The sequence below is a fragment of the Mobula hypostoma genome, chromosome 1 (genome assembly GCF_963921235.1).
Source record: "Mobula hypostoma chromosome 1, sMobHyp1.1, whole genome shotgun sequence".
Lineage (NCBI taxonomy): Eukaryota > Metazoa > Chordata > Chondrichthyes > Myliobatiformes > Myliobatidae > Mobula > Mobula hypostoma.
In genome coordinates, this window is record NC_086097.1 from 45,024,662 (window position 1) to 45,049,706 (window position 25,045).

Below are 25,045 nucleotides of genomic sequence, written 5' to 3' on the forward strand. Positions count from 1 at the left end.
AACCTAAATCTACTCCCCCAAATCTTGAGGCTATGTTCCCTAGTTCTAGTCTCACCTATCAGTGGCAACAACTTTCCTGCCTCTATCTTATCTATCCCTTTCATAATTTTATATATTTTTATAAGATATCCTCTCATTCTTCTGAATTCCAGCAAGTACAGTCCTAGGTGACTCAATCTCTCCTCATAGTCTAAGCCCCTCATCTCTGGAATCAACCTGGTGAATTTCCTCTGCACTGCCTCCGAAGCCAGTATATCCTTCCTCAAGTAAGGAGACCAGAACTGCTCACAGCACTCCAGGTGCAGCCTCACCAGTATCCTGTGCAGTTGCAGCATAATCTCCCTGCTCTAAAATTCAATCCCTCTCGCAATAAAGGCCAGTGTCCCATTTGCCTTCCTGATAGCTTGCTGCACTTGCAAAACAAACTTTTGTGATTCATGCAGAAGCACTCCCAAGTCCCTCTGCACAACAGCATGCTGCAATTTTTACCATTTAAATAATAATCTGCTCTTTCATTCTTCCTTCCAAAGTGGATGACCTCACATTTACCAACATTGCATTCCATCTGCCAGACCCTTGCCCACTCACCTAACCTATCTATATCTCTCTGCAAACTCTCCGTATTTTCTGCACAATTTGCTTTTTCACTCAAATTAGTATCAGCAAACTTAGATACATTATATTTGGTCCTGCCTTCCAGATCGTTAATGTATAACGTGAACAGCTGTGGGACCAGCACCGGCCTCTGTGGCACACCACTCACCACTGATTGACAACCAGAGTAACACCCATGTATCCCAACTCTCTGCTTTCTATTAGTTAACCAATCCTCAATATATCACCCCCAACTCTATGCATCCATATCTTATGGATATGTCTTTTATGTGGCACCTTATCAAATGCCTCTGGAAATCCAAATAAATAATGTCCATCTGTTCCCCCCTATCCACTGTGCTTGTGATATCCTCAAAGAACTCTGGTAGGTTTGTCAAACAGAACCTGCCTTTGCTGAATCCATGCTGTATCTGCCTGATGGATCCATTTCTTTCCAGATGCCTCACTATTTCTTCTTTAATGATAGCTTCAAGCATTTTCCCAACTACAGATGTTACACCAACTGGCCTATAGTTACCTGCCTTTTGCCTACAACCTTTTTTGAACAGTGGTGTGGCATTTACCGTCTTCTAATATGCTGGGACCTGCCCTGAGTCCAGAGAATTTTGGTAAATTATCACTAAAGCCTTTACTATAACTTCTACCATTTCCATCAGGACCAACCAGGGGATTCATCTATTTTTAGGCTCTCAAGTTTGCTCAGCACTACCTCTTTCGTGATAGCTATTGTATCAAGGTCCTCACCTCTCATCGCATCCATAGCATCTCTTTGGCAAGTTAGAAGTGCGCTCCACCGTGAAGACAGACACAAAATAGTAATTCAAAGCCTCGGCCATTTCCTCACTACCCAATATCAATTCCCCCTTCTCATCCTCCAAGGGACCTACGTTACCTTTAGCCACCTTTCTCCAATTTATAAAATTATAAAAACTTTCACTATCCATTTTTATATTTTGTGCTAGTTATTTTCGTAATCTAGCCTCCCTTTCTTTATTGCTTGCTTAGTGGTCCTTTGTTGCTTTTTAAAGTATTCCCAATCTTCCAGTTTCCCATTACTCTTGGCACTTTGTACGCACAAGGTTTTAGTTTGATGCCTTCTTTATTTCCATAGTTATCCAAGGCTGGCTCTCTTCACCCTTACTGTCCTTGCTTTTAACTGGAATAACTTTTGTTGAGCACTATGAAAAGTCTCTTTCAATGTCTTCCACTGTTCCTCAGCTGTCCCACCACATAGCTTGTGTTCCCAGTCTACACTAGCCAAATTCTCCTTCATCCCATTGTAGTCTCCATTATTTAGGCATAATATATTGGTCTTAGATTGAACTACTGTGCCCTCCATTTGTATAAGAAACTCAATCATACTGTGATCACCCTTTCCAAGAGGACCCTAACTATAAGATTATTAATTTTACCTGCCTCATTGCACAGGATCAGATCTACGACAGCATATTCCCTTGTAGGTTCAGTAATGTGCTGTTCGTAAAAGCCATCATGGGATGCAATCTATGAAGTCCTTCTCAGGACTGCCTCGACCAATTTGATTCACCCCACCTATGTGCAAGTTAAGGTCCCCCATGGTAATTGCTGTTCCATTCTTACATGCCTCAGATATTTCTCTGTTTATTGCCTGTGCCACTGTAATGTTATTATTCAGTGGTCATAGACAACTCCCACCAATGATTTTTCCCCTTTACTATTCCTAAACCTCTACCTAGATGGATCAACATTCTGCTTCTTAGATATTATATCATCTTTCGAATAAAAGGTCCCCAAATCTGTTCAAATTTAAATGAAGAGTCATAAAGGTTACTTCTAATTTTCTCCAGATTCAAACATAAAATCGTCTGAGAGAACCAAAAAAAAAAGGTAGTTGGAGCATTAAGCTCTTTCCAATGTTGTAAAATACATCTTTTCGCCATTAAAGTAAGAAATGCGATCATTCTACGGGCTGAAGGGGAAAGATTACTAGAAATTTTGGGTAGTCCAAAGATAGCAGTAATAGGGTGAGGAGAGATATCTATATTTAATACCTTAGAAATAATATTAAAAATATCTCTCCAAAAAGTTTCCAAAGTAGGACAAGACCAAAACATATGAGTTAAAGAGGCTATCTGCCAAGAACATCTATCACAAAAAGGATTAATATGTGAGTAAAAACGCGCTAACTTATCTTTGGACATATGTGCTCTATGAACCACTTTAAATTGAATTAGGGAATGTTTAGCACAAATAGAGGAAGTATTAACTAATTGTAAAATCTGCCCCCAATCATCCACAGAAATGGTAAGCCCCAATTCCTGTTCCCAATCTACCCTAATCTTATCAAATGGAGCTTTCCTAAGTTTCATAATAATATTATAAATCATAGCCGATGCACCTTTCTGACATGGATTGAGGTTAATTATCGAATCTAAAATATATGTAGGAGGAAGCATTGGAAAGGAAGAAAGTATAGTACTTAGAAAATTTCTAACTTGTAAATATCTAAAAAAATGTATTCTTGATAAATTATATTTATTAGATAATTGTTCAAAAGACATAAGGGAACCATCTAAAAATAAATCCAAAAACCGTAAAATACCCTTAGTCTTCCAGGTTTGAAAAGCGCGATCCGTAAAAGAGGGAGGAAAAAATATGTTACCTAAAATAGGAATCGCTAACCCGAATTGATTAAGATCAAAAAATTTTCTGAATTGAAACCAAATGCGCAAAGCATATTTAACTATCGGGTTAAAGACCTGCTTAAGGCGTTTCGAATCAAAAGGGAGAGAGGAACCTAAAATAGAGCCAAGTGTATAACCCTGAACAGATTGTAGTTCCAATGCTACCCATTTAGGAATAGATAGTATATCCTGATCAAGTAACCAAAATTTCATATGTCGAATATTAATAGCCCAATAATAGAATCTAAAGTTAGGTAATGCTAAACCTCCATCTCTCTTAGCTTTCTGTAAATGTATTTTACCCAGTCTCGGATTCTTATTCTGCCAAATAAATGAAGAAATTTTAGAGTCAACTTTATCAAAGAAAGATTTTGGAACAAAAATTGGTAATGCCTGAAACACATATAAAAATTTTGGCAAAAAAAACATCTTAACTGCATTAATACGACCAATCAAAGTTAAATATAAGGGAAACCATTTAGATGAAAGTTGAGTAATATGGTCTATTAATGGTAAAAAGTTAATCTTAAATAAATCTTTATATTTACAAGTAATTTTAATCCCAAGATAAGAAAAATAATTATCAATCAATTTAAATGGAAATTTATAATATAAGGGAAGATGTTTATTAATCGGAAAGAGTTCACTCTTACTAAGATTTAATTTATAACCTGAAAAAAAACCAAATTGTGCTAATAACTCTAAAACAGCAGGAATGGATTTCTCAGGATTAGAAATATATAACAGTAAATCATCAGCATAGAGTGATAATTTATGGGACTTTAATCCCCGAGTTATCCCAGTAATATTTGAAGATTCTCGAATGGCAATTGCAAGAGGTTCTAATGCAATATCAAATAATAGGGGACTAAGAGGACAGCCTTGTTGAGTACCTCGAAAGAGAAGAAAAAAAGGTGAGTTTAAAGAGTTAGTACGGACCGAGGCTACAGGGGAATGATATAACAGTTTAATCCAGGATATAAATTTCAAGCTAAAATTAAACATTTCAAGCACCTTAAATAAATAGGGCCATTCTACTCTATCAAAAGCTTTCTCGGCGTCTAAAGAAATAACACACTCAGGAACATTTTGTGAGGGAGTATAAACAATATTTAACAATGTACGAATATTATAAAAAGAGTAACGACCTTTAATAAAACCCGTTTGGTCTTCCGAAATAATAGAAGGAAGCACTTTTTCTAGTCTATTTGCTAATAACTTAGAAAAAACTTTAGAATCAACATTTAATAAAGATATTGGTCTATAAGATGCACATTGAGCAGGATCTTTATCCTTCTTTAGTATTAAAGAAATTGACGCTCTATTAAAAGATTCAGGAAGTTTACCAAGTTTCAGAGAAGCCTCAAAGACCCTACAGAGCCAAGGGATCAATAAAGAAGCAAAACATTTATAAAATTCAACGGTAAACCCATCCGGGCCAGGAGCTTTCCCCAGATTCATAGAAAAAATAACATTCTTAATCTCATCCATAGTAATGGAAGTATCTAATATAGAAGACATGTCCTGTGAAATCTTAGGGAAGTCTAACTTATCTAAAAAATCATTCATATATTTAGAATCTCGAGGAGACTCTGATTGATATAAAGAAGAATAAAAATCACAAAAGGTTTGATTAATCCCCACATGATCCAGTATCAATCGATCATTTTGGTTATAAATCTGATTGATTTGAGATTTAACATAATTAGATTTCAATTGATTAGCCAGCAGCTTGCCAATTTTGTCACTGTGAACATAAAATTCACTTCTTGTTTTCTTTAATTGGTTTACAATCGAGGACGAGAGTAATAAACTGTGTTCCATTTGAAGTTCAGTTCTTTGTTTGTATAACTCCTCAGAAGGAGCCATAACATATTTCTTATCAATTTCTTTAATCTTGTCCACAATTGCCATCTCCTCCTGCTTCTGTTTCTTCCTCAAAGCAGCAGAATACGAAATAATCTGACCACGAATATAGGCTTTAAAAGTGTCCCAGAGAGTGTTAACCAAAATATCCTCTGTATGATTAATTGTAAAAAAAAGCTCAATCTGTTCATTCATAAAGTTAACAAAGTCCGAGTCCTGAAGCAACAGCGAATTAAAACGCCATTGTCTATTATTTTGTATATTGGCCATAATTTTAATAGAAAGCTTAAGTGGAGCATGATCCAAAATGGTTATAGAATCATAATCACATTTAATCACTGAAGGAATAAGACGAGAATCAATAAAAAAATAATCAATTCTTGAATAGGAATGATGAACATGTGAAAAGAAGGAAAAATCTTTTTCCTGAGGATGCAGAAAACGCCAAATGTCCGTCGACCCAGAATCAGAAAGGAAAAAGTTAATCAAAGTTGCAGATTTATTAAGTAAGGTCCGTAAAGGAGCCGAACGGTCCAAAGCCGGAGACAAACAGGTATTAAGATCTCCGCCCCAGATCAATGAAAACTCGTTCAAATTCGGAAACTGATTAAACAATGATTTATAAAATTCCGGACAATCCATATTAGGAGCATAAACATTAACCAAAACTACTTTTTTATTAAATAGTAAACCATTAACCAATAAAAATCTACCATTCGGATCAGAAATAATATCCTGTTGTATAAAAGTAACTGAGGAATCTATAAAAATAGAGACGCCTCGAATCTTAGCATTGGAGTTCGAATGAAATTGTTGTCCCTTCCAGAATTTAAAAAAACGTAGTCTGTCCCCCCTCCGTACATGGGTCTCTTGTAAAAATAAAATTTGTGCTTTAAGTCTCCGGAACACTTTAAAAACTTTTTTCCTTTTAATAGGATGATTAAGACCGTTAGTATTCCAGGAGACAAAATTAATAATAGACTCCATAAATCCTAAAGTCAACCCACATCGAGGGGGATTGACGATAGGCTCGACCCACGAACCCGGAGAGGAAACAGAATATACAAAAGATACCGGGAAAAAGGACGCAACCAGTACTTCAATAATGTATATAGCCCAAAGAGAAAAAAACTAAAACGTGAAGCCCCTCCCGCCACCCTCCGCCCCAAGACCCCAAGGCAAAATCTAAAGCAGACCCGCCGGAAAGAAGCAAGCGCTAAAACTACCCCCATGACTTCCGGTATACGCTCCCTAAAAAAAAAGGTATAAATATGAAAAAGATCAGCTAATTGTAAAACAGTAAAAAAGTAAAAAAAAGGTAACTCAATTAAAATACACACACAACAGAACAAAAGCCAGAAAATATATATTAAAAAAAACCACAATAAACCCCAAACCCATGAATAAACAAAACAACAACAAGAAAAAATAAGATTATTAACATAAACTAGTTATAAAAAGCAAAACAAAATAAAATTAAAAAAAAACATTCTGCTTCTTTTATTCGATATTTTCATTTAATGTAATATATACCCTTCTTGTTTTTTTTCACTGTTTTTAATGGAGGTCGGGATTGAGGACGTGATTTTAAGTTTAACTCTGTTTGGTTTCAAGTTAGCCCATTGCTTTGCTTTGCTTTTAGTTAGTTGCACGGTGGGTTTTTTTTTGGGGGGGTTTTTTCTTTTTTTTCCATTGATATATATAAAATTTAGTATACTATTATGTTATCTTGGTTCCTTATGTTTAAATTACATTGTTTGTAGTTTTTTTTGGTATTGATACCTTCTGGAATTTTATTATATTTTAACATTGTATTAATGTTTATATGGTTTACCTTTTTGTATACTTATTCAATAAAAAGATTTAAAAAAAAAGATCTTATATCATCTTTCATTATCAACCTGATCTGATCCTTAATTAAGAGCACTACACCACCACCCTTATGTTCCTGCCTATCCTTCCGTATTACCTGATATCCTTGGATATTTAATTCTCACTTCTCTCCACCCTGCAATCATATTTCTGTAATTGCCACTAGAATGTACCCCTTTGTACTGATTTGTGCCACAAGTTCCCTGACCTTATTCTGAATACTATGGGCATTCAGATAAAGGGCCCTTACACTCACTGTGCCTTTAGAATCTTGTAACCTTTTTCTCTTTTGCACTTGACTTTTCTTTAATTCTTAATTTTCTCTTTTTTATCTTTTGCTTTTTCTTTATCTTTATCTACGCTTTTCTCCTTTAATTTATCCATAACTCTCCAATTGTTGAACCCACCCCCCTACTATTTAGTTTAAAGCTCTATCCATAGTCCAAGTTATGCGATTTGCTAGGATCCAGGTCCCATCACATTTCAGGTGGAGCCTATCCCATTGGTACAGCTCCCTCCTTCCCCAATATCTGTGCCAATTTCCCATGAATTCAAACCTACTTCTCCCACACCAATCCTTAAGCCACGCATTTAACTCTTTAATCTTCTTGACCCTATGACAACTTGCACGTGGCTCAGGTAGTAATCCAGAGATTACCACATTTTTGGTTCTGCTTTTTAACTTAGTCCCTTGATGCTCAAATTCTCTCAGCAGAACCTCTTTCCTTGTTCAACCTACGTCGGTGGCACCCACATGGACCACAACAACTGGATCTTTCCCCTCCCATTTCAAATTCCTCTGCAGGTCAGATAAGATGTCCCGAACCCAGGAACCAAGCAGGCAACACAGCCTTCCGGACGCTCTATCCTCACGACAGAGAACTCTGTCTATTCCTCTGACTATACTATCCCTAATTACCACAACATTTCTCTTCCCTCCCCCCTCTTGAATGGCTCTCTGAACCGCAGTGCCGCAGTTAGGTTGCTCATCCTTCCTACAGCCACCACTTTCATTCATACATGGAGCAAGAATCTCAGACCTGTTGGACAAACTCAAGGACTGAGGCTCCTCCAGCACTGTCTCTTGGATCCCACTACCTGCCTCACTCGCAGTCACACCCTCTTGTCCCTGACCACAAATCGAATTTGAGGCAGCTAATCTAATGGATGTGACTACCTCCTGAAATAGAGAATCCAGGTAACCCTCCCCCTCACTGATGTGCCACAGTGTTTGAAGCTCAGATTCCATGTCATCAACTTTGAGCCTGAGTTCCTCGAGCAGCCAAAATTTGCTGCAGATGTGGTCACCAGGACCACAATGGGGTCCACCAGCTCCCACATCATGCAGCTACAGCACATCACCTGATCCTGCATCATACCTACTTTATTTATGTTTGCAAGTAAATTGTCAAGATTGGAGAACAATTCAACCCAACATCTTGGTTTAGTCAGCATGGCTTTCTGCCTGGAAGGTCAGGTCTTATAAGACTGAGTGAGATTTCTGAGGAGGTGAAGAAGATGACTGATGAGGGTATGGCAGTGGATGGTACTTGCATGGACTTCAGTAAAGCATTTGACAAGGTTCTTCATGGTAGGCTAATGCACTGGGTGAAGACACCTGGGATATACAGAGACTTGGCAAATTGACTTGGCCATCAAACACAGAGGGCATTATTCTGACTAGAGGTCTGTGACCATTTGTGTTCTGCTGAAACCTCGGTTGCTTTGATGGAAATGCAGGTGGGCTGATGAGAAAATTTGCAAATGACACAAAAAATTGGCAGACTGGTGATAGTGAGGAAGGATACAAAATGATATATATGAATATAGATTATTTAGAAATAGGAGTGAAGAATGGCAGATGGAGCTTAATCCAGACAGGTATGAGATGTAAAATAGGAAGGCAAGCTATACAGTAAGTGTCAGGATGCTGAGTAGCATCTTAGATTAAAATCCTCATCCAAGTATATCTTAAATGTGATGAGTGTTTTTGATTCAACCAGAATTTCAGACAGGTTATCCCAGAATGCTATTGCTCTTTAAGAGGGAAAAATAGTCAACTCTTCTCCATTTCTTTGAGAATTAACTTAAAGCCACATTCCCTAATTAAATTCATCAACTCATCTCCTCTACAAGCTTTCACATTCTTCCTGCAAGTGGTGATATCCTGTGTATATTACAAGATCCATAACAAGAGTCTGGAAAACCTATAGGATATTTCACAACTCAGAAACTATCCCTCAGTATAGGGAGACTTGGATTCAACATTCAGTATGCTAACACAATCTTCAGCTGTTCATGGAAAACAATATTTGAAAACTACGATCTCAAATATAACACTAACCCCATAGTCTACCAAGCAGCAATGATCCTGACCCTCTTATATGACTATGAAGTTCTAAACAATATATAATTGGCACTGCTGAATTACTACAAATCCTATCAGTAAAACAATCTTCAAGTCTGTGGGGAAGATAAGCAAAGTAATATCAACATCCTGCCTCAGGCTAACATCCAGCACTAAAGCATGGTAATAAGTATTCAGAAAAGCACCAAGCACTTCAAGTTTCTCTGATGAGGTATGCAAAACACAAGCCCAAAGACTGGAAAAAACATTCAGCGACTCAAACCAATAAACTACATCTTATCATGCATCTGTCAAGATTTTGCCCCTCCTGCACAGATAAAGCTACCTTGGCGCTCGTAAAACTCAAGTGAAAACAAATTGTTGATGACCTAAGAGACCACCAAGGTAGCTCTAGCTGTGACCTAAGTGCTTTATATAGTACTGACATTTCCTCTGCACTCTTGTTTTAAGGCTTGGCCAATAAAGGCAAGCAATTATATAATGTGCCTTGCTACAATCCATGAAGGGCACATTAAATGTCAAATTTTCATTAACACTCATTACCTTCTCAAAAAAAAAAATTCACTTCAGTTAGACATGCCTTTCCTTTCATCTCCAGCATCAAGGCCATTGCAAAAGTGGATTGAATGATGATCCACTTTTTTTTCTTGAGGTTTTCCTTGCTTCTTGTAGGACCCTGGGATAAATTTTATTCACACTTGATGACTACCTACTTATAAAAATACTAGATGCTAGTACAATTGTCATTGTTTTTTATATTCACTTCTCTATGTTTAAAATTCTCAATACCAACTCAAGGTACAGATTATTTTTCCTTGTCAGTTTCTTTAATTTGTCATACGTGGGACGAATTGATAAAGTTACAATTCCATTCCATTACCGTTCACAGTATGTGGACAGGCCGAATAGGGGGAATGCCATACTAGATCTAGTACTAGGTAATGAACCGGGTCAGGTCACAGATCTCTCAGTGGGTGAGCATCTGGGGGACAGTGACCACTGCTCCCTGGTCTTTAGCATTATCATGGAAAAGGATAGAATCAGAGAGGACAGGAAAATTTTTAATTGGGGAAGGGCAAATTATGAGGCTTTAAGGCTAGAACTTGCGGGTGTGAATTGGGATGATGTTTTTGCAGGGAAATGTACTATGGACATGTGGTCGATGTTTAGAGATCTCTTGCAAGGTGTTAGGGATATATTTGTCCCAGTGAGGAAGATAAAGAATGGAAGGGTGAAAGAACCATGGGTGACAGGTGAGGTGGAAAATCTAGTCAGGTGGAAGAAGGCAGCATACATGAGGTTTAGGAAACAGGGATCAGATGGGTCTATTGAGGAATATAGGGAAGCAAGATAGAAGCTTAAGAAGGGGCTGAGAAGAGCAAGAAGGGGGCATGAGAAGGCCTTGGCGAGTAGGGTAAAGGAAAACCCCAAGGCATTCTTCAATTATGTGAAGAAAAGAAGGATGACAGGAGTGAAGGTAGGACCGATTAGAGATAAAGGTGGGAAGATGTGCCTGGAGGCTGTGGAAGTGAGAGGGTCCTCAATGAATACTTCTCTTTGGTATTCACCAATGAGAGGGAACTTGACGATGGTGACGACAATATGAGTGAGGTTGATGTTCTGGAGCATGTTGATATTAAGCGGGAGGAGGTGTTGGAGTTGTTAAAATACATTAGGACAGATAAGTCCCCGGGGCCTGACGGAATATTCCCCAGGCTGCTCCACGAGGCGAGGGAAGAGATTGCTGAGCCTCTGGCTAGGATCTTTATGTCCTCGTTGTCCACAGGAATGGTACCAGAGGATTGGAGGGAGGCGAATGTTGTCCCCTTGTTCAAAAAAGTTAGTAGGGATAGTCCGGGTAATTATAGACCAGTGAGCCCTATGTCTGTGGTGGGAAAGCTGCTGGAAAAGATTCTTAGAGATAGGATCTCTGGGCATTTAGAGAATCATGGTCTGATCAGGGACAGTCAGCATGGCTTTGTGAAGGGCAGATTATGTCTAACAAGCCTGAGTTCTTTAAGGAGGTGACCAGGCATATAGATGAGGGTAGTGCAGTGGATGTGATCTATATGGATTTTAGTAAGGCATTTGACAAGGTTCCACATGGTAGGCTTATTCAGAAAGTCAGAAGGCATGGTATCCAGGGAAGTTTGGCCAGGTAAATTCAGAATTGACTTGCCTGCAGAAGGCAGAGGGTCGTGGTGGAGGGGGTACATTCAGGTTGGAGGATTGTGACTAGTGGTGTCCCACAAGGATCTGTTCTGGGACCTGTACTTTTCATGATTTTTATTACCGACCTGGATGTGGGGGTAGAAGAGTGGGTTGGCAAGTTTGCAGACGACACAAAGGTTGGTGGTGTTGTAGATAGTGTAGAGGATTGTCAAAGATTGCAGAGAGACATTGACAGGATGCAGAAGTGTGCTGAGAAGTGGCAGATGGAGTTCAACCCAGAGAAGTGTGAGGTGGTACACTTTGGAAGGACAAACTCCAAGACAGAGTACAAAGTAAATGGCAGGATACTTGGTAGTGTGGAGGAGCAGAGGGATCTCGGGGTAAATGTCCACAGATCCCTGAAAGTTGCCTCACGGGTGGATAGGGTAGTTAAGAAAGCTTATGGGGTGTTAGCTTTCATAAGTCGAGGGATAAAGTTTAAGAGTCGCGATGTAATGATGCAGCTCTATAAAACTCTGGTTAGGCCACACTTGGAGTACTATGTCCAGTTCTGGTCGCCTTACTATAGGAAGGATGTGGAAGCATTGGAAAGGGTACAGAGGAGATTTACCAGGATGCTGCCTGGTTTAGAGAGTATGCATTATTTTCAGAGATTAAGGGAGCTAGGACTTTACTCTTTGGAGAGAAGGAGGATGAGAGGAGACATGATAGCAGTGTACAAGATAATAAGAGGAATAGATAGAGCGGATAGCCAGCACCTCTTCCCCAAGGCACCACTGCTCAATACAAGAGGACATGGCTTTAAGGTAAGGGGTAGGAAGTTCAAGGGGGATATTAGGGGAAGGTTTTTTACTCAGAGAGTGGTTGGTGCATGGAATGTACTGCCTGAGTCAGTGGTGGAAGCAGATACACTAGTGAAGTTTAAGAGACTACTAGACAGGTATATGGAGGAACTTAAGGTGGGGGCTTATATGGGAGGCAGGGTTTGAAGGTCGGCACAACATTGTGGGCCGAAGGGCCTGTACTGTGCTGTACTATTCTATCTTCTGTGTTCTATTAAATGCTGAAGAAATGAGATCACTCCCTCACCAGTTCCAGCTATGACCAAATTCCTCACCTTGGTTCTAATAATGCAAGAACATCAGAAATAGAAGCAGAAGGATGCGATTTATCTGCTTGTGTATGCTCATTACTCAATAAGACAACAATTGAGCTTTAACCTCAGCACCACTTTCTCATATTAACCCTATAAAAATCCTTGTTTCCCTTGATATCTGAATACCTATTGATCTCTGTCCCGGATATATTCAGCACCTGAGTAAAGAATTCCAAAGATTCCGTATCTTCACAGTGAAGATATTTCTTTTCAGTTCAGCATTGAATGGGCAGACACTTACTTTGAGACTGTAACTCTGGCCCTTGACTCCACAGGCAGTTGAAACATCAACTCCATCTCTGCCCTATCAAATGCTATGTAAATTCTGTATCCATCATTGATATCTACTCACATTCTTCAGGACTCGAGACAAAGTAGGGCTAATCTGCTTAATCTTTCATTATATAACAATTCTAAAAGCCTTGAAATCAATGTGGTGAATATTTGCTGCACTTTCAATATCAAAGGTATATTCTTCCTTGGGTAGAAGATCAGACCTGCATGTAATATTCAGGATGTGGTCTCATTAGAGTTCTATAAAATTGTAGCAAGCATCCCTACTCATACTCAAAATCCTCTTACATACCATCCATCTTCTTGATTGCTTGCTGAAGCTACATACTAATGTTCAGTGAGGTTTTACAAGGATCAGGTCTGTATAAGAAAACCAGGTATGACATGCAGAGGGCTATTTCAAGAGCCAAGAAACAATTCCCAGAGTGGTTGGAGGCAATATCGAATGCATGTCAACTTTGGCAGGGTTTGCAGGCCATTACTTCCAACCAAGCAAAACCCAACATCTTGAATGGCAGCGATGCTTCAGTACCAGACACGCTCAATGCCTTTTATGCTTCCTTTGAAAAGGAAAATAAAACCACAGCTATGAGGATCCTTGCAGCATCCGGTGACCTTGTAATTTCTGTCTCGGAGGACAACGTCAAGTTGCCTTTCAAGAGGGTAAGCCCTCACAAGGCAGCAGAACCTGGTGGAGTACCTGGCAAGGCTCTGGAAACTGGTGTCAACCAACTGGTAGGGGTATTCAAAGACATCTTCAATCTCTCATTGCTACTGTCAGTAGTTCTCAGCAACAATTATACCAGTGCCCAGGAAGAGCAGCGTAGCACTCATATCTACAGTGATGAGATGCTTTGAGAGGTTGGTCATGGCTAGAACCAACACCTGTCTTGGGAAGGAACTGGACCCACTGCAATTTGTCTATCGCCACAATAGGTCTACAGCAGACACGATCTCAATGGCTCACCACACGGCCTTGGGTCACCTGGACAATATAAATACCTATTTCAGAATGCTGTTTACTGACTATAACTCAGCACCTATCACCATCATTCCTACAGTCCTGATCAGAAAGCTACAAAACCTAGGCCTCTATACCTCCCTCTGCAACTGGATGCTCGACCTCCTAACTGTAATCTGTGTGGATTAGAAATAACATTTCTATCTTGCTGACAATCAACACTGGCACACCACGGGGATGTGTGCTTAGCCCACTGCTTGACACACTCTCTACACCCATGACAGTGTAGCTAGGCAAAGCTCAAATGTCATCTATAAATTATGACAATACAACCATTGTTGACAGGATCTCAGGTGGTGAAGAGAGGGCGTACAGGAGTGAGACATACCAGTTAGTTGAGTGGTGCTGCAGCAACAACCATGCACTCAACGTCAGTAAGACCAAAGAGCTGATTGTGGACTTCAGGAAGGGTAAGACGAGGGAATGCAAACCAATCCTTATAGAGGGTTCAGAAGTAGAGAGAGTGAGCAATCTCAAGGTGTCAATATCTCTGAGGACCTAAGCTAGACACAACATATTGATGCAGATACAAAGAAAGCAAGACAACAGCTATATTTCATCAGGAGTTTGAGGAGATTTGGTTTGTCAACTAAACACTCAAAAACTTCTACAAATGTACCACAGAGGGAATTCTGACTGGCTGCATCAGCATCAGGTATGGAGCCGGGGGAGCCGGGGGTGGGGGCGAGGGGGGCGAGGGGCTACTGCACAAGATCCAAGTAAGTTGTAGAAACTTGTAAAATTAGTCAGCGCCATCTTGGGTACTAGCTTCCATAGTAACCAAGACCTCTTCAAGGACGATGCCTTAGGAAGGTGGCATTCATCATTAAGGATCCCCACCACCCAGGACATGCCCTCTTCTCATTGATACCGTTAGGAAGGAGGTACAGAAGCCTGAAGACATACTGTAACTCAGGTCTTTTTCTCTACACTGTATTCATTTATCATGTATTTTATTGTGTTGCTGACATAAAATTAACAAATTTCACGACATATGCCGGTGATATTAAACCTGATTCTGATACTAAGATGTGCCTTTGAATACCACCAACCTTCAATTTCACTACATAAAAATTTCACCAGTTCTATTTTCTTAATAGTAAAAGGCCACACATACTTCTACATTAGATCCATTCGCTACTTCCTTACCTATGCTCTTTGCCAGTCAATCTCCCCCTGGCTTCTGGACCCTCCTCATAATAGATACTATGGTCAGCGGTGGTGTGGGTTATCAGAAAATACTGATATTTACATGATTTCCTCATCCAAAATATTGATACAAATTGTAAACAGTTCAGGCCCTTGGACTAGTGCCGCTATTACCCCATTGCTCACAGCATCCATGTGTTCTCTTTATCTCCATTCTCCACATTGGCATGTTATCTCCAATCTGCAATGGTGAACGTTGTTACACTATATACACTTCGTTCAAGCAGGGTAATAGTTGTAATCCTAGGAATTACAGACCAGTGATTCTTATGTCAGTCATGGGTAAACTAATAGAAAGAATTCTTAGGACAGGACCTATGAGTATTTGGAGAAGTATATTCTTATTAGGTATAGACAACATGAGTTTGTGAGAGGCAGGTTGCATTCTCATGAGCCTGAGTGACTTTTTCAAGGAGACTTTTTCCACACAGAGAGTGGTGGGAGTATGGAATGAGCTGCCAGACGAGGTGGTAAATGCGGGTTCTTTTTTAACATTTAAGAATAAATTGGACAGATACATGGATGGGAGGTGTATGGAGGGATATGGTCCGTGTGCAGGTCAGTGGGACTAGGCAGAAAATGGTTCGGCACAGCCAAGAAGGGCCAAAAGGCCTGTTTCTGTGCTGTAGTTTCTATGGTTTCTATGGAGGTGACAAAAGAAATTGCTGAAGATAAGAGCTGTGGATATGGTGCATATAGATTTTAGTAAAGTGCTTGACAAGGTTTCCCATGGAAGGCTTATCCAAAAAGTCATGAGGTGTGGAATCTATGGCAACTTGGCTGCATGGATTCAGAACTGGCTAGTCTGCCCAAGGCAGAGGGGTTTATTTGAAGGACCATATTGAAAAGGTTCAAAGGTTCATTTTATTGTCCAAGTACTCATGTACAGTGCAACTCTGATATTCGTCTTCTCCAGATATCCATGAAATATAGCAACAAGACATCAATCCCCTCCCAGCACAAAAAGGAAAAAGAAACAAAACTCTCAAACCCCAAATTCTTCCTCCACCCTCTCCATCACACAAAAGCTAATAGATTGCCTACACAAAAACGGCAGCTGAAACATCGAACCCCAAATCCCCAATCCCCTCCCTCACAAAAAAAGCAGTGACAATAACATCAAACCCCCAACTCCCTCTCTCATATACAAAAACTAACAGGTTGCCCGCACAGAAAAACACCAACAAGAACATTGGACCCCAAATCCCCAACCCCTCTGCCTGGAGGTCAGTGACCAGTGGTACTTTGTACGGATCTGCACTGGGACCCTTTCTTTTTGTGATATTTATAAATAATCTGGATGAAGAAGTGGAAGGGTGGGTTAGTAGGTTTGCAAATTACATGAAGATTGATGGTGCTGTGGAGAGTATAGAAGTTTGTCATAGGTTACAATGGGACATTGACAGGATGCAGAGTTGAGCTGAGAAGTGGCAGATGCAGTATAATCTGGAAAAGTATGAAGTGATTCACTGTGGAAGGTTGAATTTCAAGGCAAAATACATGGTTAATGGCAGAATTCTTAGCAGTGTGGAGGAACAGACAAATCTTGGGGTCCAAGTCCATAGATCCGACAAAGTTATCATGCAAGTTGATAGGGTGGGTAAGAAGACAGACTGTATAGTGTGATGTCCTTCAATAATCAGGGGAATGAGCTCAAGTGCCATGAGGTAATATTACAGCTCTATAAAACTCTGGTTAGACCACAATTTGAATATTGTGCTCAGTTCTGGTCACTTCATTATAGGAAAGAGGCAGAAGCATTAGAGAGGGTGCAGAGGTGATTTACCAAGATGCTACCTGGATTTGAGAATATCTTTTATGAGGAAAGGTTGAGCCAGTTAGGGCTTTTCTCTTTGGATCAAAGCAGGATGAGAGGTGATTTTGAACAAGGTATATAAGATTATAAGAGGCATTGATAGATTGGACACATAGCATCTTTTTGCAAGAGAGGCAATGGGTAATACCACAGAACATCCTTTTAAGGTGAGTGGACCAATGTTTAGAGGAGATGTTAGAGGTAGTTTCTTTTTTTTTACCCACAGAGAGTAGCAAGTGCCAGGAATGTGCTACCAGTGGTGGTATAAGAGGTTGATACATTAGGAACATTGAAGAGACTCTTAGATAAGCACATGGATGAAACAAAATGGAGGGTTATGGGCTGTGTTCAGAAGGAAGGTTTAAATTGATCAAGGAGTAGGTTAAAAGGCCAGCATGTCATTGTGGGCCAAAGGGCCTGTACTGCACTGTACTGTTCTATGTTCAATATTCTATACCATGCAATACAATTTTGTTTGATAAACGTGTGGTGGCACCTTAGTGAAAGTCTTCTAAATGTCTGAAATTGGCACATCAACAAATTTATCAAACACAATTTCATAATTCCATGTTAACTGCCTTAGCCTATTACACCAAACAATTTTTTTTTAAAGTGTTGCTTCCTCAGAATTATTTTTTGTTTATGATAGACCACTTGAAGCTGAACACAAATATAATTTCAGAGTATTTGTATCATGTAGGAACTTGGAGAAACAAGAAATTAACTTTCATCGAATATAACGCATTAAATTGCATAACAGTGCTGACACTTTGCAATAGTTCAACTAAGCTAAAATGTTTTGTTGATGATTTTCATTTGTACTCAGCTTCTGAGGCTTCTCATTTAGGTGTCCAACAATAATCAGTCTGCATTGACGAATTCCAGTTGCCCTGATACGGTTTCTCCATGACCACAACGTGTTGGTGAAACCTTTCACCGAGCTTGTTACTGACAGTGTCAAGATTTGCAGGGAAGAAGTTGAAATGGGAATGCAGAAAATGAATCTTTAGTGACCTGTTGCACATTATAGGATTGAATGCCTGAAGCATGTTGTCAGCCAGCCGCTCATAGTTTGATGCTCGGTAGTTGCCAAGAAATTTTTCAACAACATCCCTGAAGGCCTACCATGTGATTTTTTCCAGTCCCACGAGAGATTGTTCAAATTGCCTGTCTGTGATGACTTGTTTGATTTGTAGACTGACAAAAACTGCCTTCCTTAATCTTGACATCAGTTATTCTGACTTGAATTATGAATTGGAATAACAAATATAGGTGATTTTTTAAAAATGGTGCATGATAGAAGAACTTCATGGTGATTTTCATGATCAGCAGCCGAGACTCCACAAGATACATACAAAAGTATTCAAGAAGTAAAATCTTTGTTGTCCAGTGTCATCATTTTCCAAGTGCTCCATTACCACTTAATAGATTGCCACATTTTCCCTATTACTGATCTCAGGCTATAGCTATCTATTTTCTTCTGTTCCTCCTTTGTTAAAAAGTGGAGTTACATTTGTTACTTGCCGGAGCTATTCAAGAATTCATAAAATTTTGGAAGATAACATCCAGTGCATTCACCATGTTCCATTGTAGTCATTGTATTATATTGAGCTATGTTGTAATGATATAAATACAGCACCCAACTGTAAGTTATCAAATAGCTTAGAGCAACAATAAAATGACAAGTAAAGTGTTTGCTAGGTTTTTCTTTGGTTAAAGAAAATAATGCATTGCTGAGGTGAACATAGGCATTTCCATTTAAAGCCATGTTCTACAAACTTTTACAGCCTTTTGATATTCTGACGTTGTTCCTTTTATGGTGTTGAATCAGATAAACATATCACTACTTTTCCATTTGTCAAAGCCTGCTCCATTTTTGGAATGTTTTGTTCATCAGTTCATGGTTGGTTAACGGAGTTTGATTGTTCTACGGTTGAAAAGGCAAGGTGCTTCATATGAATACAGTTTGTTTGAGTGCATGTGTCCAAAAGGTCTTTTTATTTTGCTGTCATTTTGAGAATGTTCCTCTCCTTTACATACATGGACTATTTGCATATCTAACAAGGTGAAAAACCTCTGGTTGGACCTACTGGATTCTGAAAGCCTATCTTAATGACACACATTAATTTTAATTTTGCATTATACATACCTTCAACTATCTAAGTTCTATATAGTTCAGTGATAAATTTTAAGTCCTATTAGGTTAAGACCTTATTCCTTGGAAAGTAGAAGATTGAGGGGAGATTTGATAAAGGTATATAAAATTATGAGGGGTATAGATAGGGCAAATGCAGGCAGGCTTTTTCCACTGAACATGGGTGAGATTAGAACTAGAGGTCATGGGTTAAGGGTGAAAGGTGAAAAGTTTAAGGGGAACATTAGGGAAAACTTCTTCACTCAAGAGTGTGGAACAAGCCGCCAGTGCAAGTGGTGGGCTGGATGCAATTTCGATTTCAATGCTTAAGGCAAGTTTGGATAGGTACATGGATGGTCGGGATATGGAGGGTGATGGTGCCCATGCAGGTCGATGGGAATAGGCTGTTTAAATGGTTAGGCATGGACTAAATGTGCCAAAAGGCCTGTGTCTGTGGTGTACTTTTCCATGACTATGAGTCTAACTACGTGGATCATAAATACAGCTAAAAGATACCTTAAAATAAATAACAATATTCTGTCAAAGACAAAAAAAATCGCAACTGGATGAGTTTGCAATATCTAAATGCCAAGGTGTTGACACAATGACTCAGGTATCAACATGTGTAAAACTTTCACAGTAATCAATTTTGTATGAAAAAAATTACTACTAAGTTACACAAGTTCAAGAACATCAATTCATAATCCAGACATCAGCTCCAATTCACCAGCTTATTAATTGGATCTTACATTTAAAACCACTGCATCCATGTAAAAATATCCTTTAAAGAAGAATTAAATTCTATTTATTTTTAGTGCCTTGGTGTGGGTGTATATAACATGTCATTGTATTGAAAGTACTGTCTTTTGGTGGCATAATGAAGTGCTTCATGCTGCCACATAATTACAAGCAAGATATGCTAAAATGTGCATCTAGCGTTTTGCTGCATCAGAATCTTGTCAGCGCATGAGAGTAGAAATTATCCCAAGGTACACATAAAATTTCAGCGCCCACTTCCATTCACTGAGGATCACAATGTGATTTCAAACAAGCACCAATATGCTCTGAACACCGTACCATTCTGCAAAGTAGGCATATTTTTTACTTTAAATGTGAAAATATTGCCTGCTTTGAGGCACTGTATTTTACTTCATCACAGTCATACTGAATAAATCCTCATCAAATTAATGAAATGTTTCTAGTGACTCTTCACTGAGATCACATGAACTCTTTAGCAATTTAATACGATGGAATAAATCACCAAGGAATGTATACAATGAGGAAATTGTGTTAAAACATTTTTCTTTAAACAATGAAACAAAATTTTCTTACTGGTATAACATGGTAGATTTAACATCAATTTAGCGGCTGATGCATACCCTGCTCTCTCAGCAATACAGAACTCCCATAGTAAATGTCAAAGAAGAACTGTGGAATTATCTGTAGCATAATTCTACATTTCTTGTTTAAAATTATACCAGTAGGGAATTTTGTCATTAGGATTTTCCTGTTTATTGGGTATTTGTTATATGTAAATTGGTGGTCACATTCACAATATTAACAATTCCAGCAGTTCAAAAATACTTTACTGATGAAAAATGTGTTGGGACAGGATGAAGTTCTGAAAGTACTACAGCTTTCACACATTTCACTCTTTCTTTTAGGACATTAAAACTTAATTTGGTCCGTTTAATCCAAATAAATGATAATCTGCACAATTCCAAAACTCACTGGATCAAAATGATCAAATCCAGCAAAAATGCTACAGTGAGGGAGTTTTGCAATGCTAACCAACATGTTTGATCATTCTAAAGCTTAACCTCTAATGTATTTACTTTTGCAAGTTACAAATAACTTCTTAAGCATTTATAAAAGTCAATCTAATAATTTTCATATTATTGTTCCAACCTTAGGTGCTTTGTAGTCTGGCTTTTAACTATGAAACAATCTCTCATCATCATACCTAAAAATGTGTTCTCAACTACAATTTTGCAACATAATCCAACTTTAGACTTGAGACTTCTGTGTTAACAGACAATACATAGATTTTGGGCCTGAATCTTAATCATTGGTTCTGGTTAAGTCCACAGAGGCAATGAAATATATAAATAACTTGCTAAAATCATATTTTGCTTTCTTAATACATGAAATATTACTGGCAATAAAAGATAAAACCGATACAATTCTGTAAACTATTAAACAGTGTAGGTGATACTTGTTCTTCTATTGCCCTGTGTTTAAAACATATTAAATTAACAGTTACAGTAAGTTCACTCTATAAAGACTAGCTCTTTCAGATTACTGAAACTTGACCTGGAAATGCCATTTTGGAGATTTAGCATATGCAATTTATCATTGGGGATTTATTGCTTTCAATTTCTGTTTTTTTAAACTAACAATGGAAAGTGAATACTGAGAAGCAGGTACCAAGAATAAAAGAGTCTTTTAAATTTTTCAAGGAAGCAGTGAAAAGACAGTTGTCCAGTTTGGGAGAGCAACTACATGTGCCTCTTTCTAATTAATGCACGGGTGTATTTTTAAGCCATTCAAAACTATCACAAGACATTCATTGAGCATTTGTCCTTTAAAGAGCTTAGGTAATGCCCCAATGTTGGCATGGCAGGAGATGGATTCATAATTCCCCCATAGTAAATTCCATGAAACTTCAACACTTGCATGCACTTCCTAATTAGGAGTTACAGAGCAGCACTGGCATAGGCCTGCAAACAAAATATCAGTTTGCCATTTTAGGGCATGGCAGAGAAAGTTAACTAAATTATACAAGTTAAAAGTGGTAATGCAAAATTGCATGGTTGTATGAGTACAAATATATGAGTTTTTCATGTATTTGAACAAATAAAAGCAAGCATTTAAAATAAAGTAATACACAAAGAACAAATTATGATTCAAAACAAGCTTAATTTAAAATTACATTCTGTGTATTCCCAGCGTATCAGATAGTGGGTGAACACATTGACCCCATACCTACTTGAATCATGCAGAACAGGAAGGTATTGCATTCAGTCTCCCGCTTGTGTTAAATTAGCTGAATTCAGCTAGGGCAACAGTGAATACAAAAATAAAACAAAATCATCAGCTAAGATTTCTCCTACTAACAACTACCCACTATCCAGTGATGCTCACTGGAACAGGTCCATGTGCACTATGTCAGGTGAGGACACTTTTAGCTATAGCAGTGATGTCATCACTATTAAACAGTCTGCTGATATGTGAAGTCTAGCCTGCTGTAAGGATAGCAATTGGATGCAATACAAGAACCAGCCATAATCTCTGAAACTAAACCCAATATACCATATTTGAGCCAAGAAACAGTGAGGCTAAAAGCTCTCTTCCTCTCCACTTGTACTACATATGGCTTGACTATTACATTTCACATTCTGTCTTTACGCTGCCCACTAGTTTCTTCACTTCCAAATTCCAGTATCTCCACTGCTGTTAATTTCCCTCTACCACATTTGAATTACATTACCCAATTTGCTCTACATCTATTTATCCAGTTTTATTGTAACTTTTACCATTCACCATCTTAGCCCAGCTGTTTCTCTCCAAATCTCCATGAATTCTCTTTTGCCTCTGATCCCCAGAAATTTAGATATTCTGAAAAAAGAGTCTTCCTATCACCTCTGAAGTACCTGAAAACCTCTCCTTAGCCATAGACTTTTGGAGACTACGAATAAGGTTTAAATTCCATGATTATCAGCTCAAAACCTGTGTCAGATATGACCACCTGACCAACAGTCATCATAGAAAATTGACTTTATTATGGGTTAATGTTTTTTTTTAAAAGTCTTGCATTATTATAAAAATGTTTTTATATCATTGCTAAATGTCAGCAAATGGGTATTTTATGCCTTTGACATTACCCAGAGTAAGAATGAGAGTATATTTGAAATGTAAATGGCCTTTCATAATTTTGATGCCGTAAATGCAACACATCCATGTGTACTGTTCAAAACTACTTTAACAACATAGCGCTTTAGTTTCCTAGTCTTTTTTCTACTAAAACAAATTTCTAAATAATCTGACAAGGGAAATTCCTATAAAGTGCTTTTCTATAAGGTACACAAGTTTTACAGCAACACAGTTAACAAGTTCAACTATTTCCTACCTTTCCACAGTTAAACTAATCCTTGATATTAACAAGTTTAATTAAACAGACTCTCCAGAAAGGAAAAAGAACACTTTTTTTTACTTTGTACATAAAGAGCATTTTTTAGTTTTCTCATTTTCTGAATATTCTTAATACAGGGCCGTTTACTAGCAGATGGTTCTTATGCCAGATTGGCTTTGCCAGTCTGCAACGGAAGATCCGTAGATCAATCCACTAACAATAGGAACCTTGCTTCACTTGTTCGCTATGAACCAATTTCAATACAGTATTCCAACTCATTTCTTTAAAATATTAACTAAGACAGCAATGCCCTCAACTGTGTGCTACATCGGTGTTACCGCCTGGCTTCTCCTTTGCAAAACCAAAATTCTGTAGTGTCATTCCTTCCCGTAGCCAACCCATTGGTTAACCGCTTGCTGCAAACCGCATCCAGTTTACAACTTGATTAAAGTGAACAATTAAATAAACAATCCCTACAAGGGCATCCATTTGTTTCCCATGTCATTTCCAGTCACGTTAAATGTAAAGATATGTTACTAGGTCACTGGCCGCATTACACGTAAAGGCTCTGTGTAGTTTGGAGAGAGCACGCTGCTGCAATAGCAATGACTCGGATGATCTGAAAACATCTGTAGAGTGTGTGGATGCCGAGCTGAGACAGCTGCATCTGCAGCACTGATCAACCGGGGCTACAAACGGCAGCGGCTACTGTGCAGAGCGGCAGCCGCCAGCCAGCAAGCAAACACTCGAGCGGAGGGGAGCACACAGACCATCACACACACACACACACACACACACACACACACTGGACACCCACCATTTGAAAAGCCTCCTCTCGGCGGGAGCCCTCTTCAAACACTCACTGCCGTTCGTTATTTTTGTATTGGCATTGCAATAGGGATCATCCATACGGGATTTTGTGTGTGTGTGTGATGCCATTAAATCTTACCTCATTTCCAGAAGAGTATTCTGTGTCTCTGTGCAGGGTGTGTGCGTGTGGTATGTGAATGTGTCCACCCAAGGAGCGGTAGGGGCCGGTTGCCACGGTGTTGCCAGCGGCTCGGTGTCTCCTCAGTGTTTACACAGCCCAGCTGTCAGCTCCCGCCGCGCGCCTCCCCGCGCGCACCCTCGCCCGCCCCGCCGACAGCTCCCGCAGCGCGCACCCGCTCGCTCCTTTCCAAGGAATTGCACTGCCGGCTGCAATCATTACCAAAACAATTTAATTTCACTTGCTGGCCCTATCTCTCTCTTGAATGCATTGCGCTTTCTGTGTCCTTTGTTTTAGTTACTCGTCTGCCCTCTTCCCTGCTTCCTCTTCCTAGGCTTTTCCTGACATCATTTGCTTGGCCAAATCTGACGTCGCCCGGGCTCTGGCAGCGGCTCACGTTCCGCGGGCTGCTGTGTTGCCATATTAAATTCGCCCTCCTCCAATCTGAGAGTGAGCACTCCACACTTCCGTCTGCAGGACTGGAACCCAGAGGTAGGGACGGCCCTAACTGAGAGACACAGGCGGGGGCTTCTGCTGCAAAGGAGGAGGAGGAGTGGGACGCATGCACAACATCATCACAGACAGCAGTTCTAGTTAATGCTGAGAAACAGTGCGGGAGCAGGGAGTGGTGATATTACCTGCTGCAGGAAGAAATTGCAGCTCTCATTTTATAGCACCAGAGGAGGAAATGCAAGGGTTTAGGATTTTGTCATTAGCCAGCGAAAACCAAATACCTGCA

General features: G+C 39.2%; 1 protein-coding gene across 1 annotated transcript in view; it reads right to left on the reverse strand.

Annotated features, from left to right (window-relative positions):
• The window catches only part of LOC134346088 (ena/VASP-like protein), a 264,678-nt gene extending 240,209 nt beyond the window's left edge, over positions 1-24,469 (reverse strand). Inside the window, exon 1 of the mRNA XM_063047396.1 lies at positions 24,268-24,469. The gene's annotated coding sequence lies outside the window, so the exon portion shown is untranslated. The remainder of the gene's footprint in view (positions 1-24,267) is intronic.
• Positions 24,470-25,045: the final 576 nt, after the last annotated feature.